The 12389-nt window shown below is 42.2% G+C and overlaps 1 protein-coding gene across 1 annotated transcript in view; it reads left to right on the top strand.

Moving 5' to 3' along the window:
- Positions 1 to 12389, top strand: part of LOC119863454 (unconventional myosin-X-like) — a 257129-nt gene that overhangs the window by 230488 nt on the left and 14252 nt on the right. The gene's annotated exons all lie outside the window — the stretch shown is intronic.

Raw genomic sequence — 12389 nt, 5'->3', positions numbered from 1 at the left:
ACTCACATAGATGGAGGTGTCTAATGTTTGGTATTATGCTAATTGTGCTCCCACTATAAAAATTGTTCCAGTGCCCCTGCTAACCCACCACATGCTCCATGTCCAGCAGTCTGTACTGTGGTGTGTTCCCCCCTTCCTGCTGGTGAGAGGAATGCATCCGATGAAGTGAGCTGTAGCTCACGAAAGCTTATGCTCTAATAAATTTGTTAGTCTCTAAGGTGCCACAAGTACTCCTTTTCTTTTTGAGAATACAGACTAACACGGCTGCTACTCTGAGAACTAAGATTGACAGCCAGCCTGGGACCAGGACAGCCGGTTGGTGGAGAACCTCCAAAGTTCTCTGCTTTCACTCCTATGCAGACAGCAGACCAGGGATCTCCTTATTGTAGCAGAGTCTTTAGGGATAAGATTTCTTAAAATTCTGAATTTAACTAAATGGAGACTCCAAACAAAATATATTTTTTTAAAACAAAGATGCTCTGTGTTGGCCAGGAAATTTTGAGCCAGGCTTGCCCTTCCTGAGGGCAGGATTACAGCAGAATCAGACCTGTTTTCCCCTTCTCTCTTGGCACATTACAAATAAAGAGAACTGCAAATGTCCCCTAAGCCTTATTCCTTCCTTTGCAAGAGTACTGCAACCGGACTGAGAGAGTCTGGTCAGTGTCCCCTTAGAGGGCAACCTAGAGGCATGAGCATGGTTCAGTTCCCTGCACTCTTCTAACCCCCTCATCAGCATGAGGGCCTGCTCCATGCTGAGCCATGGAATTGGGCTGCAGAGTCCCTCCCCCATGCTATGTGGCATGCAGAAAGTGCTGTAGCTCCATCCCATAATGGTGCCTGAATTTCCTGTGGAATAAGCAGCCACTATTGCTGCTGCCAGTGACACAGCATCCTCTCCTCTGACTTGCCAAATGAGGATTTCAGCTCTATCGGTCCTTTCAACCCTGGTGCAGCCAATGTGGATGAAAATGACCACCCCAGCACCTCTTCCACTAGTACGTTCCTTGGAACCCTTAACGCCCTCAGCTTCAGGGGTGCCTCCTGAAGTGACTCTACTTTATTCTGGGCAGAATGGTGAGCTGTGTGAGCATAGTCTTCTCCTACCAAAGAAACAGAAAAATCCCTCTCTCATTCTCTAAAACTCTGCCCCCTTGGGGACAAGTTCATCAGGACCCTTCTTCTGAAGGTCCCTCCACTTCAGGAACAGGGTGGTGACCTCCCCCATGTTCTCTTCCAAAACAGCTGTTAAAGTTTGAAGGGTAGAATCCAGTGACTAACCCTCACAGAGATAAAAGGAAGATCAGTTTAAAAAAAAAAAGACCTGCAGGTTCAAAGAGTCCTCAGTTCAGACTCTTATCACAAGTCCTTTGTGCTAAGTGAGGAGGCAGGTGCTCCTGCAGGGATTGTTGGACTCAGAAAAAAGGGAAAGTCAAAGAAGAAGAATGCTTCTTAATCTTCCTTTTAGTCTTCTCCACTGGAAAGAAGTCTGAAGAGCCATAGGCTAAAAAATCTGAGATATAGGAACAAGGAGAGGTAAAATTTTTCCTCCTCATCATCCAGTTTGATTTCCTTTGAGGAAGGGGAATTATCTATCTCAGACCAGGCAGCACTAAAGGAGGATTTGAGACTCTTTTCCCTCCTGTAATAATTAAGTGTATGTTACGGAAAGTGCTAATCACAGTGGAAATGCTCCCTGGAACAGTCCACAAATCACCACTACCCAAAGAAGTCCAAGAAGGCCTCTCAAATACTTTATAGCTGAAGCAAAGAAAGAATTGTGTTCCACTCCACAGTGATATTTAAAGACGCAGTCAAGGCTTGGTGGGAGTTCCCTAGCAAAGCCAACAGACAGATCCAGTAGTTCCTTACTGAAGGACAAGAAAAATTTAGTTACTCTGCCGAAGGTGGATGCAGCAGCCACTGCCCTGGTCAAAGACACTAATCACTTCAACAGGAGACTTTATTACAAAGCCAACAGGCCGAAAAACAAACAAACAAAGCATCTCTAAGAAAAAAACTCTGATGCCTCAGGCCTGCTGGACTCTTCAGTAGCCTTTTGTTTTGTCAGGGCTACTCTAGCCTCAATAGATGGTATGACCAAGTTAAGCCTGGTTCGAGATAAAAAACTGAAAGCAAGTTTGAACAAGTTCTAGCTAGCAGCTTCCTTTGTTGTAGATGCTTCATTGGATTCCCTTAGATTTGTGGCTTGCTTTGTGGATTCTCAAGTGGTAGTACAAAGATACCTCTGGATCCACCTTTGGAAAGCATATATGCAAGGAATACATCTTATGACCTCAGCCAGGTACTCGGAGCAAGCTGTTTGGTGGAGACATGGACGAAGTGATAGCAGGTGAGAAGAAATCTCCTCTGTTTCATCTAACTAAGAAGAGCTATAGACCTTGCATTCATTATGCCATCCTCTTTTCATGGTGGTTAGCCCACAAGAAGCTCAGAAAGAGACTAGAAGAGGTAGATGGTTCCATTTCATCGAGTCTGGAAGCTTTACATGAGGCTTTTCTGTAAGATCATCAAAGAAGAACCATCTGCCTGACATATAGTGTCCCATATCTGAAAAGGCCTCTTATTTGCGGGGAAGCTTCAAGTGGGAAACATCTATTTTAAACAAGGGTACTAGAGATAACTCTATGGTGTTGTGCCGTTGAGCTGACCCAATCCCACAGAGACAAGTTCATAGTCTCTGTCAGATCAAAAAACCCAATCAGACACCAAATAGTGAAAGAAGCAGTCAGACTTCTTCTCTAAATCAGAGCCATGGAGCAGTACAAACAAAACAGAGACTTTGTGGAGTGTATGCCAATGTTTTGATACCTCCAGTGAAGAATGGGGACTTGAGTGATCTTAGATCTCAGGGAACTGAACAAATGAAAAATATCAAGTCTTAGATTCATTGATACTAAGGTCAGAAGGGACCATTCTGATCATCTAGTCCGACCTCCTGCACAACGGAGGCCACAGAATCTTGCCCACCCACTCCTACGAAAAACCTCACCTATGTCTGAGCTATTGAAGTCCTCAAATCGTGGTTTAAATACTTCAAGGAGCAGAGAATCCTCCCACAAGTGACCCATGCCCCATGCTACAGAGGAAGGCGAAACACCTCCAGGGCCTCTTCCAATCTGCCCTGGAGGAAAATTCCTTCCCGACCCCAAATATGGCGATCAGCTGAACCCTGAGCATATGGGCAAGATTCACCAACCAGATACCCAGGAAAGAATTCTCTATAGTAACTCAGATCCCACCCCATCTAACATCCCATCACAGGCCATTGGGCCTATTTACCATGAATATTTAAGATCAATTAATTGCCAAAATCATGTTATCCCATCATACCATCTCCTCCATAAACTTATCGAGTTTAATCTTAAAGCCAGATAGGTCTTTTGCCCCCACTGCTTCCCTTGGAAGGCTATTACAAAACTTCACTCCTCTGATGGTTAGAAACCTTCATCTAATTTAAAGTCTAAACTTCCTGGTGGCCACTTTATACCCATTTGTTCTTGTGTCCACATTGGTACTGAGCTTAAATAATTCCTCTCCCTCTCCTGTATTTATCCCTCTGATATACTTATAGAGAGCAATCATATCTCCCCTCAGTCTTCTTTTAGTTAGGCTAAAGAAGCCAAGCTCCTTGAGTCTCCTTTCATAAGACAAGTTTTCCATTCCTCGGATCATCCTAGTAGCTCTTCTCTGTACCTGTTCCAGTCTTGGTCTATATAATATAGGAGGTCAGACTAGATAAACCCAGAAGGGACCACTAGATTAAAATCTGTTCTATCACTGAGGCTCTTATCACCCTATTATTTAATGAGTTCAATAGACCTCAAAGAGGTCTGTTTTTTTTCTTCTAATCACAAAGAGCTACCAAAAATTTCTGTTCTTCTGTTACAGCATTTCTGCTACATGGCTCTCCCTTTTGAGCTAGAAACTCCCCTGCAAGTATTCACAAAGAGCCTGGTAGTTTTAGTGGCCATGCTGAGAGAATTGGGGAGGAAACACGTACATCCCTACTTAGACAATCTCCTCATCAGGTCCTTGTCCTATCTCACAGACATTCAGGGTCTAGAGGAGACAGCAACCTGCTAACAAGATCATGGGTTTTTGATGAACATAGAGAGTAAAGTCACCTCCAACCATCTCAGTGACTGCTGCACTTAGGAGTTATCCTGGGCACCAAGGCAGACAGGGAGTTCGTATTAGACAAAAGACAACCGCAAATCCTGTTCTTAATTCACCAAATATCATGTGGTCATCAGACATCAGTAAAACTCCGACAGAACTCCTCAGCCTGTTAGTTTCATGTGTGTACACTCTACAGTGGGCTAGATTTCAGATGAAGATGCTTCAAAAATACCTCCTGCCGTACAGGGAAGAAATTGCAACCAATCATAATCTGAGTCACTGTTCCAAGATCAGTTACTTCCTCCTTTGAGATTCCAATAGAGTATCCAGTGTCAAAGCTGGTGATGCTTGATCACCACTAATGCCAGCCGTCATCGATGGGAAGCACACCTCTACTGGTCAGGGAATTCAGTCAAATTTGGAGAAACAGAGGAGTATAAACTGGCTAGAACTAAGGGTCATTAAACTTGCCCTTCTCCTCCACTAGCATCACATACTCATCCACACAGATAACATCAGTAGAGTGGCATACATCAGCCCAAAAGAGGAATGAAATTTTCCTCCCTCCACAAGGACACGTGGACAGAGCAGCATATTCTCTTAAATAAAAAAAACAACCTTGCTTAGGACAGAAGTGAGAGCAGATATATAAAATAGAGCTTTTACAAAAAAAAAAAATTGTTGATAGGAATAAATTTTAATTAGAAGTAGGGCTGTCAAGCAATTAAAAAATTAATCATGATTAATCATAGTTTTAATCACACTGTTAAACAAAATAGAATACAATGTATTTAAATGTTTTTGGATGTTTTCTATATTTTCAAATATATTGATTTCACTTACAACACAGAATACAAAGTGTACAGTGCTCACTTTATATGTTTTTATTACAAATATTTTCACTGTAAAAAAATAAAATAGTATTTTTCAATTCATCTCATACAAGTACTGTTATGCAATCTCTATCGTGAAAGTACAACTTACAAATGTAGATTTTTTTTCTTACGTAAGTGCACTCAAAACCAAAACAATGTAAAACTTTAGAGCCTACAAGTCCACTAAATGTAAAAATGTAATAAGAAAAGCCAAAAAGAAGAACAGCTAGCCAAAAACTCAAAAGGTAATAACAAACTGTTTTTTAAGTACATCAGAAGCCGGAAGCCTGCTAAACAACCATTGGGGCCCCTGGATGATCGAGATACAAAAGGAGAACTTAAAGATGATAAAGTCATCACAGAGAAACTAAATGAATTCTTTGCTTCAGTCTTCACAGCTGAGGATGTTAGGGAGATTCCCAAACCTGAGCTGTCTTTTGTAGGTGACGCATCTGAGGAATTGTCACAGATTGAAGTGTCACTAGAGGTGGTTTTGGAATTAATTGAGAAACTTAACAATTAATTAATTAACCGGGACCAGATGGCATTCACCCAAGAGTTCTGAAAGAACTCTAATGTGAAACTGTGGCACTATTAACTATGATTTGTAACCTGTCCTTTAATTCATCTATTGTACCCAATGACTAGAAGATAGCTAATGTAACGCCAATATTTAAGAAGGGCTTTAGAGGTGATCCTGGCAATTACAGACCGGTAAGTCTAACGTCAGTAACGGGAAAATTAGTTGAAACAATAGTAAAGAATAAAATAATCAGACACCTAGACTAACATAAATTGATGCGCAAAAGTCAACATGGTTTCTGTAAAGGGAGATCATGTCTTACTAATCTATTAGAGTTCTTTGAGGGCGTCAACAAACATGTGGACAAGGGGGATCCAGTGAACTTACTGTACTTAGATTTCCAGAAAGCCTTTGACAAGGTCCCTCACCAAAGGCTCTTACGTAAATTAAGTTGTCATTGGATAAAAGGGAAGAGCCTTTCATGGATTGAGAACTGGTTAAAAGACAGGGAACAAAGGGTAGGAATAAATGGTAAATTTTCAGAATGGAGAGGGGTAATTAGTGGTGTTTCCCAAGGGTCAGTCCTAGGACCAGTCCTATTCAACTTATTCATAAATGATCTGGAGAAAGGGGTAAACACTGAGGTGGCAAAGTTTGCAGATGATACTAAATTGCTCAGATAGTTAAGACCAAAGCAGACTGTGAAGAACTTCAAAAAGATCTCACAAAACTAAGTGATGGTGCAACAAAATGGCAAATGAAATTTAATGTGGATAAATGTAAAGTAATGCACATTGGAAAAAATAACCCCAATTATACATACAATATAATGGGGGCTAATTTAGCTATAACTAATCAGAAGAAAGATCTTGGAGTCATCGTGGATAGTTTTCTGAAGACGTCCACACAGTATGCAGCGGCAGTCAAAAAAGCATACAGGATGTTAGGAATCATTTAAAAAGAGATAGAGAATAAGATGGAGAATATCCTTTTGCCCTTATGTAAATCCATGGTATGTCCACATCTTGAATACTGCGTACAGATCTGGTCCACTCATCTCCAAGATATACTGGCATTAGAAAAAAGAAAAGGAGTACTTGTGGCACCTTAGAGACTAACAAATTTATTAGAGCATAAGCTTTCGTGAGCTACAGCTCACTTCATCGGATGCATTCGATGAAGTGAGCTGTAGCTCACGAAAGCTTATGCTCTAATAAATTTGTTAGTCTCTAAGGTGCCACAAGTACTCCTTTTCTTTTTGCGAATACAGACTAACACGGCTGCTACTCTGAAACCTGGCATTAGAAAAGGTTCAGAAAAGGGCAACTAAAATAATGAGTTTGGAACAGGTCCCATATGAGGAGAGATTAAAGAGGCTAGGACTTTTCAGCTTGGAAAAGAGGAGACTAAGGTCTGCAGAAAAGGACCTAGGGGTTACAGTGGATGAGAAGCTGGATATGAGTCAACTGTGTGCCCTTGTTGCCAAGAAGGCCCAATGGCATTTTGGGATGTATAAGTAGGGGCATTGCCAGCAAATTGAGGGACATGATCGTTCCCCTCTATTCGACATTGGTGAGGCCTCATCCGGAGTAGTGTGTCCAGTTTTGGGCCCCACACTACAAGAAGGATGTGGAAAAATTGGAAAAAGTCCAGCGGAGGTCAACAAAAATGATTAGGGGACTGGAACACATGACTTATGAGGAGAGGCTGAGGGAACTGGGATTGTTTAGTCTGCGGAAGAGAAGAATGAGGGGGGATTTGATAGCTGCTTTCATCTACCTGAAAGGGGGTTCCAAAGAGGATGGATCTAGACTGTTCTCAGTGGTAGCAGATGACAGAATGAGGAGTAATGGTCTCAAGTTGCAGTGGGGGAGGTTTAGGTTGGATATTAAGAAAAACTTTTTCACTAGGAGGGTGGTGAAACATTGGAATGTGTTACCTAGGGAGGTGGTGGAATCTCCTTCCTTAGAATTTTTTAAGATCAGGCTTGACAAAGCCCTGGCTGGGATGATTTAGTTGGGGATTGTTCCTGCTTTGAGCAGGGGGTTGGACTAGATGACCTTCTGAGGTCCCTTCCAACCCTGATATTCTATGATATGATAGAGGTATATAAAATCATGAGTGGTGTGGAGAAAGTGAAAAAGGAAAAGTTATTTACTTGTTCCCAGAATATAAGAACTAGGGGCCACCAAATGAAATTAATGGGCAGCAGGTTTAAAACAAATAAAAGGAAGTTCTTCTTCACTCAGCGCACAGTCAACCTGTGGAACTCCTTGCCTGAGGAGGTTGTGAAGGTTAGGACTATAAAAGGGTTAAAAAGAGAACTGGATAAATTAGTGGAGGTTAAGTCCATTAATGGCTATTAGCCAGGATGGTAAGGAATGGTGTCCCTAGCCTCTGTCAGAGGGTGGAGATGGATGGCAGGAGAGAGATCACTAGATCATTACCTGTTAGGTTCACTCCCTGTGGGGCACCTGGCATTGGCCACCGTGGGTAGACAGGATACTGGGCTGGATGGACCTTTGGTCTGACCCAGTATGGCCGTACTTATGTTCAATCAGTCCTACTTCTTGTTCAGCCAATTGCTAAGACAAACAAATTTGTTTACATTTGCGGGAGATAATGCTGTCAGCTTCTTATTTACAATGTCCCTGAAATTGAGAACAGGCATTCACATGGCCCTGTTGTAGCCGGCATTGCAAGGTATTTACATGTCAGATATGCTAAACATTTGTACGTCCCTTTATACTATGACCACCATTCCAGAGGACATGCTTCCATGCTGATGACTGGGTCTGCTCGATAACGATCCAAAGCAGAGCAGACAGATGTCTGTTCATTTTCATCATCTGAGTCAGATGCCACCAATTTTCTTTTTTGGTGGTTTGGGTTCTGTAGTTTCTGCATTGGAGTGTTGGTCTTTTAAGACATCTGACAACATGTTTCACATCTTGTCCCTCTCCAATTTTGGAAGACACTTCAGATTCTTAAACCTTGGGTCTAGTGCAGTAGCTATCTTTAGAAATCTCACATTGGTACCTTCTTCGCGTTTTGTCAAATCTGCAGTGAAAACGTTCTTAAATTTAACATGTGCTGCGTTGTCATTTGAGACTACCATAACACAAAATACATGGCAGAATGCAGGTAAAACCACAAAGCAGGAGACATACAATTCTCCCCCAAGGAGATCAGTCTCAAATTTAATTAACACATTATTTTTTTAACAAGCGCCATCAGTCTCATTATCTTCCTGTAAGCTATCATCAAATTTACAGCCATGTCCCATTTTATTTCCACTAATTTTCATGCCATTTCTTTCAAATATGCACCTCCGTCTCTTTAAGTCTTCTTCCACTTCCTCTTTGTAGGAGTACTACATCAAAAAGCATTTACCAGGGTGCCATTTCCTGGGTGTTTTCTATAACTGCATCAAGCATCTAAGAGAAAAAAATGGGCTTAGTGCCAAGCCTTGGTGTATTCTGACTCTTACTAGAAACTGCTCAGTTTCTCCATGTGGCCTTCCCAATATGGTAATAGCATCTCACAGATGGATGAGTCTGATATACTTTTATATACATACATATATAATTTTTTAAACATATGAATCAGTTAGTATTTTTCAACTGTGGAAGCCATCATTCTAGGGTTCTTTGCAGACTGGCTATCAATCTTTGTTGTGCCTCCGACCAGCAAGGAAAGGGGAAATGCTCCACAGTACAAACCAGTGGGACATGGAAGTTATTAGAAGCAAAATTCACAGGTAAGAAGGAAATTTTTCTTTTCATACAACTGGCCCACACAGATAGTGTGCTGCATAAACTAAAGTTAAACATTTTTAACTTGGCAAGTTCAGATAGCTTGCACCCAGGAGATTTAAATTTGTTGACTGAGGAGCTCTGAACCATTGATATCAGATGATAAATCTTTGAAAACTTGGGAAATTCCTGGTGTCTGGAAGAAGTTCAGTGTCGTTTCAGTATTTAAAAGTAATATTCCTTGCAATGCAATACCAGGGATGACCTGGATAATTACAGGTCAGTTATTCTGAAGTTGACGCTGGGCAAAATAATGGAATGGCTGATACAGGACACTATCACTAAAGACCTGGAAGATAGAAATATAATTTAATACCCATTAACATAGTTCCATGAAAAATTGGGGCCCATCAACAACCTGTTATGTTGCTGTTTGATAAGATTACAGAGTCTGGTACATAAAGGTAACTACTAAAGTAATATGTTTGGACTTTTGTAAGGTGCCTACCTTAGAACTGCACAAAATTCTGATTAAAAATCATAGAATTATAGAATATCAGGGTTGGAAGGACCTCAGGAGGTCATCTAGTCCAAACCCCTGCTCAAAGCAGGACCAATCCCCAACTAAATCATCCCAGCCAGGGCTTTGTCAAGCCTGACCTTAAAAACTTCTAAGGAAGGAGATTCCACCACCTCCCTAGGTAACGCATTCCAGTGTTTCACCACCCTCCTAGAGAAAAAGTTTTTCCTAATATCCAACCTAAACCTCCCCCACTGCAACTTGAGACCATTACTCCTCATTCTGTCATCTGCTACCACTGAGAACAGTCTAGATCCATCCTCTTTGGAACCCTCTTTCAGGTAGATGAAAGCAGCTATCAAATCCCCCCTCATTCTTCTCTTCCGCAGACTAAACAATTCCAGTTCCCTCAGCCTCTCCTCATAAGTCCTGTGTTCCAGTCCCCTAATCATTTTTGTTGCCCTCCGCTGGACGTTTTCCAATTTTTCCACATCCTTCTTGTAGTGTGGGGCCCAAAACTGGACACAGTACTCCAGATGAAGCCTCACCAACGTCGAATAGAGGGGAACGATCACGTCCCTCGATCTGCTGGCAATGCCCCTACTTATACATCCCAAAATGCCATTGGCCTTCTTTGCAACAAGGGCACACTGTTGACTCATATCCAGCTTCTTGTCCACTGTAACCTCTAGGTCCTTTTCTGCAGAACTGCTGCCTAGCCATTCGGTCCCTAGTCTGTAGCGGTGCATGGGATTCTTCAGTCCTAAGTGCAGGACTCTGCACTTGTCCTTGTTGAACCTCCTCAGATTTCTTTTGGCCCAATCCTCTAATTTGTCTAGGGCCCTCTGTATCCTTCCCCTACCCTCCAGCGTATCTACCTCTCCTCCCAGTTTAGTGTCATCTGCAAACTTGCTGAGGGTGCAATCCACACCATCCTCCAGATCATTAATGAAGATATTGAACAAAACCAGCCCGAGGACTAACCCTTGGGGCATTCCACTTGATAATGGCTGCCAGCTAGACATGGAGCCATTGATCACTATCCGTTGAGCCCGACAATCTAGCCAACTTTCTATCCACTTTATAGTCCATTCATCCAGCCCATATTTCTTTAACTTGCTGGCAAGAATACTGTGGGAGACCATGTCAAAAGCTTTGCTAAAGTCAAGGAACAACACATCTACTGCTTTCCCCTCATCCACAGAGCCAGTTATCTTGTCACAGAAGGCAATTAGATTAGTCAAATGACTTGCCCTTGGTGAATCCATGCTGACTGTTGCTGATCACTTTCCTCTCCTCTAAGTGCTTCAGAATTGATTCCTTGAGGATCTGCTCCATGATTTTTCCAGGGATTGAGGTGAGGCTGACTGGCCTGTAGTTCCCAGGATCCTCCTTCTTCCCTTTTTTAAAGATAGGCACTACATTAGCCTTTTTCAAGTCGTCTGGGACCTCCCCCGATCGCCATGAGTTTTCAAAGATAATGCCCATGGCTCTGCAATCACATCTGCCAACTCCTTTAGCACTCTCGGATATAATGCATCCGGCCTCATGGACTTGTGCTCGTCCAGCTTTTCTAAATAGTCCTGAACCACTTCTTTCTCCACAGAGGACTGGTCACCTCCTCATGCTGTGTTGCCCAGTGCAGTAGTCTGGGAGCTGACCTTGTTTGTGAAGACAGAGGCAAAAAAAGCATTGAGTACATTAGCTTTTTGCACATCCTCTGTCACTAGGTTGCCTCCCTCATTCAGGAAGGGGCCCACATTTTCCTTGACTTTCTTCTTGTTGCTAACGTACCTGAAGAAACCCTTCTTGTTACTCTTAACATCTCTTGCTAGCTGCAACTCCAGGTGTGATTTGGCCTTCCTGATTTCATTCCTGCATACCCGAGCAATATTTTTATGCTCTTCCCTGGTCATTTGTCCAATCATCCACTTCTTGTAAGCTTCTTTTTTGTGTTTAAGATCAGCAGGGATTTCACTGTAACGCCAAGCTGGTCGCCTGCCATATTTACTATTCTTCCTACACTTCGGGATGGTTTGTCCCTATAACCTCAATAAGGATTCTTTAAAATACAGCTAGGTCTCCTGGACTCCTTTCCCCTAGCCTTATACAAGGCTTATGAAATCTAGCCTTATACAAAATCAATATGGCACATTTTAAATGGATTAAAGACTAACTGATAGATACAAATAATAATGTAAATGTTAATGGAGAATCATCAACAAGTGGGGGTGTTTCTAGTGGGATCCCACAGGATTGGTTCTAACCATGTTCAGGGGAAACCAAAGGTTCGGTAATTCTAATAGGCTGATATTAGCCAATCCCATCACACTGAGAGCCTGACATCGCTTGGTCTCTTCTTTACGTCACAAGCATGTTTCCCACTATGAGCTGGGGTTGCTCCGGGGCAGATAGGAACAGAGGTGAGGTTTTCCTAATCAGCTGTTCCAGGGCTCTTGAGAGAAAGGGAATATGCTTCCTGTTATGCTGAGTAACCATAGTTTGTAGTGAGGTTTATAACTGAGCCACAGCAGTACGATATGTGTAGGACAATGAATTGTATGTGGTCTGTTCAG

This window comes from Dermochelys coriacea, chromosome 11 (genome assembly GCF_009764565.3).
Source record: "Dermochelys coriacea isolate rDerCor1 chromosome 11, rDerCor1.pri.v4, whole genome shotgun sequence".
Taxonomy (NCBI): Eukaryota; Metazoa; Chordata; order Testudines; family Dermochelyidae; genus Dermochelys; species Dermochelys coriacea.
The sequence above is the reverse complement of the archived record's forward strand: the minus strand, read 5'-3'. Positions and strand labels throughout refer to the sequence as shown.